The sequence below is a fragment of the Octodon degus genome, unplaced genomic scaffold (assembly GCF_000260255.1).
Source record: "Octodon degus isolate 3935 unplaced genomic scaffold, OctDeg1.0 scaffold00167, whole genome shotgun sequence".
Lineage (NCBI taxonomy): Eukaryota > Metazoa > Chordata > Mammalia > Rodentia > Octodontidae > Octodon > Octodon degus.
The window spans coordinates 3822585-3827286 of record NW_004524743.1 but is presented as its reverse complement, the minus strand read 5'-3'; the positions used below and the strand labels follow the sequence as shown (position 1 = coordinate 3827286).

Sequence of the window (4702 nt, the reverse complement as noted above, 5' to 3'; positions counted from 1 at the left end):
AAGAACCTGGTTGTTGTATTGCTGCCCACTGTGTTGCAGGCCTTGGGAGAGTGCCAGTGTCCATTGCCCTAGCGTCAATTGAAGGTGGGATGAAATACAAAGATGCAGTACAATTTGACCCAGAGCCCAGGCCCAGTGTGTGAGTGAGGTGACCAGAAAACACTGGTTCTTCAATCAACCCACAGCCCAGGCCCAGCATGAATCCTTCAGCAGAACTCCTTGCAAAGAGGCTATCAGCAAGACCCACCTAGCTGATTCAGGAGCAGAACATCTTGCCAGAGTGGCACAGAGGGTTTACCTCCAAGGGCTGCAAGAGCAAGAAGTGGAGCACAGCAACCAGATCCAAGCCACACCCATTTGGACAAGATTGAACTTCATAGATACGGATCTGGTGCTAACGTAATAACTCTATCCTAGGGAGCCCAGCCCTAGCTCAGTTCTTTAAGTGGCTGCTTCCACAATGCTGGCAGCCTCAGTTTGCTGTAGTTCGATCCCCACAACACTCCAGCCATGCAAAAGTGCCCTGAAGGCATTCAAGGAGCAAAACACAAAAAAAAAAAATCCTTATTACAAGGAAAGCCAACATTTTGGCCCTAACCTTCTAAGGTCAATTAAGACTCAGGACATATGAGAACTTGTACTGTAACGTCATGTACCTCGGTAGTGTCCCAAATTTTCTGATCAAGAAGATTGTGGGGCCAAAGAGGAGAGTGGTCGATGATGTAGAGTGTGCCTAGGGAGAGTCACATGGGGAGAAGACACTCTCTCAGCCTTTCACGGGGAGGACATTGGCCAAGCAATGGCCGTGACTCATCCACATGGCTGCACTGATGAAGGTTCTACAATCTGAGGTACGGGATCTCAGGACAAATCCTGAGGGCATTCCACTGGCCTTCTCAAACCAAAAAGCTACAACTCTTGTTGCATAGGTTCTGCTTTACCTTGGTCTTAACCATCCAGTAGAAAAGTATGAAGTCGAAATATAAAAAATAAAGCCATGCTGTTAAGTTGAGCTGTGGGGGACTCAGGTCAATGATTTCTGACATTGCCAGTTAAATATAAGACCCAATGCTATTATAGGCTACTGGACTCTTTTAGAATATTTTGCTGAGTTTACACACCTATAATATTCAATAATGGAACTTAGAAAGAATGGGGTGTACCGATGAATGTCCATTTTGTATCTGTGTATTCAAAGAGGTTGGGATAGATATATAGTTGCATTCTCTTAATGAATAGAATGATTTGTTCTAGTGGTGTTTGTGAATGGGATCGCGGGTCTGCATCTTGTACAGCGATTGACCACTGGGAAGAATATATGCAGTGTATTATTTGTTGAAACTGTGCATCCGATTTGATTTGAAGCTGTCTCATTTCTATCTGTTTATCAATAAAACTTTGAAAAAAAATAACTCTATCCTAAGCAAGGTCAGAAGACAGTGCTGAAGAAAATGACAAAGAGAAGGAACAAAATGCAGTCTCAGGCCCTGAGCCTACCCAGAACAAATGCAGAAGACACTAGCATAGAAGAAATTGGAAATCACACACCTGAAATCTCTGAAATAATAGTGTTGGAAGTAAAGAAACAACTGCAGAAAGGTATAGAGGAAATCAGATCAAAAATAATTTCTCAAGTAAGAACAGAAATGATAACTATAATGAAAGAAGTAATAAGTGCTTCTAAAGAAGACACTGATAAAAAATAGATCAGAATATAAAAATGATGGAATCCTTGAATAAGCAATATAGGAAAGAAACTGAATGCATGAAGCAGATCCAAAGTGATATGCAGGAAATTAAAACCTCAATCACAAGCTGGCAAAACCGTTTGAATGAAAGTGAAAATAGACTTTCTGACCTGAAAGACACCATTGCAGCTAGTGAAAAAGTAAGAAAAGATCTCTTTAAAACAACTAGGATGAAGGAAAAATAATTCAATACCTGCAAGACGATGCCAAGATGAACAATGTGAGACTAATAGGCATCAATGAGAAAGAAGGAGTCAATACAAATGATATAAAAAGAATACGGATGGAAGTAAGAGCAGAAAACTTCCCAAATATGGGGAAACTATGTGACATTCATGTAACTGAAGCATATAGAACTCCAAATAATATCAATCCTATTAAAAACACACCCAGACATATAATAATCAAGATCCCAGAAATTCAGAACAGGAACAGTATTGTAAAAGCTGCTAAAGAAAAGAAACCGATCATGTTTAAAGTAAAAACCATCAGGATAACAGCAGATTTCACCTCACAAACCATCAAGGCAAGAAGAGCATGATGCAAAGTACTTCAAGTCTTACAAGAAAACAAATTGTAACCCAGAATGATATACCCTGCAAAACTCTCTTTCAAGTATAATGAAGAAATTAAATACTTCCATGACAAAGAACAAATTAAGAATTTCATGACGACAAAGCCAGCCTACACAGACTACTAAAAAATGTTCTAGAGAGAGAGCAAAATAACCACAGCTCCATTAATGATAATGATAAGAACCCACCAAATAGGGAAAACAATTAAACACATGAGAATAAAAGGTATACAAAAGCAGGCTTTCAGTTATTCTTTTGTATATAGCAACAAGATATTTCCATCTGCATACTCTGCAAATGAACTTCTCCTGCACCCTATGGGTCATGATTCTGTCTAGGTCTACAGGGTGGATATCAAAGAAATAGCAGTAGCTCAGTCCCACAAGTGACACGTCGCCACCAGTAAGTGTCATGGACATTATCCATGTCCACAATGCCCTAGAACTTTGTGCGATATCCTATCCCCAAACCGCTGATAGAAATGCTGGTCATTTATTTGTCATTCCAGTATTTATCTTATGTTTTATTCTTAGTAATTCTTTACTATCATGAAAACTTTTTCTTAGTTCAATTGTTTTGAAACATTTAATTTTTAATTAGTATTTGATTTTCTGAATATTGCTTAATCTTAATTTTTGTTTTAGGATTTATATTGTATATTTGACTTACAATCTATTTAAAAGACATGGTATGATATTTTCTCCTAGTATTAGAAACTTCAAAAAGTGTATTTCCATTTTCCATTGACTTCATATTACTTCTTCCCTATCTTTTACACACAAAAAAGTGCATAACCCGAAATAAGATTGATACTGTTTCATATAAATCTTTAATGACCCTTAAATGGGTTAATCTAATATATTTTACATAGTCCTGCATGACTATCATTATGAGAGCTCTCTATTCTTCATCCAGGAGCATATAGCAACTTCTCTTGCCTTCTGAAGTAAATTAGTTATTTCTTATATGCTACATCTGGAGGTATTAGAATATTTCGAGTCTGTATAGCTGAAAAATATTTTACTTTTAGTTTTCAAAGGTATGTTTGCTAAGTATAAAATTCAAAGAGGACAGATCTGACTTTTTTTTTCCTTTCTTTCAGTCCTTTAGGTAGTCTAATTTCTTACACACTTGGTCTTTTTATTTTATTTTTTGTTGTTGTTCTTTCTAATGTGGAATTAGATGCTATTTAATTTTGTTCTTCCATAGCTAATTTTTTAATGTATATGCTTTAATGATTTTTTACTTACAATAAGTTTTGCACAATTTCATTTTTGTGTATCTGGGTATGATTTTACTCAAATTTTTTGTGCAAAAGGTTCATTTTTCTTGGAAATGTGTTATAAGTTCAACTAAATTCAGAAATTTTAAATCTTTAGATATTTATTGCCTACCTCTTTCTACCTTGAGAATTCTAATTATGTGAATATAAGCTTATTGATTTTGACAATGTGAACTATTATATGACTGATCTGTAAATTCTTCTTCATTTTAATTTTGGACAATTTTTATTGTTATATTCATTTAAGTTTGGAAATAATTTATTTACAATGTGCAATTAAAAAAGGTAACAAATTGAAAAAAAACAAAAAATAAAAAATATGTACTGCTTGTCATGTCAAAAAAGAAAAAAAGACACAGTACAGTTCATAAGACAAAAGAGGCATGGAACTTTTAACTGCAAGTAACTTTTATGTCTGGAGAAGTATCGTCCTAAAACATGGCTACGCTTTAAAGACTCACAGGAACATGTGTTGCATGCAGTAAAACTGGGATGTCTGATGCTGCTGCCTCGGACATGGAGCTTGAGGCAGGACCTGATGTCATTCATATTAGCCCATACGTTGGCTTGGTGAATAAGTCTAGTGAAGCTTCCATAGGAGCGTTGAAAAGCAGTTATACAGGATACGTACAAACGTGACAGATTGCAACCACTGTGTTTGTGTTATGATTGATGTATTTGGACAATTACAAGATTCTTACTGTTCAGCATTTAAAATTTATTGCAGCAAAATTCTGTAATAAAAAACAGTAGTGATACCTAGCAGAGGAAAGGCTGGAGAGATGAGAAAAGGAAATTCTATAGAAAAAAAATACATATTGGGTATTTTTCTTTTTACTATATATCTTTTTGTTATTGTTGTCTCTAGCCTGACCAGATAGGAGCACAAGCAGGGGCAGAAAATTAGACCCTTGGATGGCGAACTTCCTCCCCACCTCTGAGGTGTCCTACCAACACCATTCCTGGTCATGCAAACAGAACCCAACTAGAAGCAGGGAAACAAGATCACCACACAAGATTCTTTTCTACAGTATTTCAGGGGCCTACAACACAGGAAACCTTGAAGAATACCAGTTTCCAGATGCCTCTTGATATAT

General features: G+C 36.4%; 1 pseudogene; it reads left to right on the top strand.

The window, feature by feature from the left end:
• LOC101564273 overlaps positions 1 to 4179 on the top strand; it is a 5562-nt pseudogene extending 1383 nt beyond the window's left edge.
• Positions 4180 to 4702: the final 523 nt, after the last annotated feature.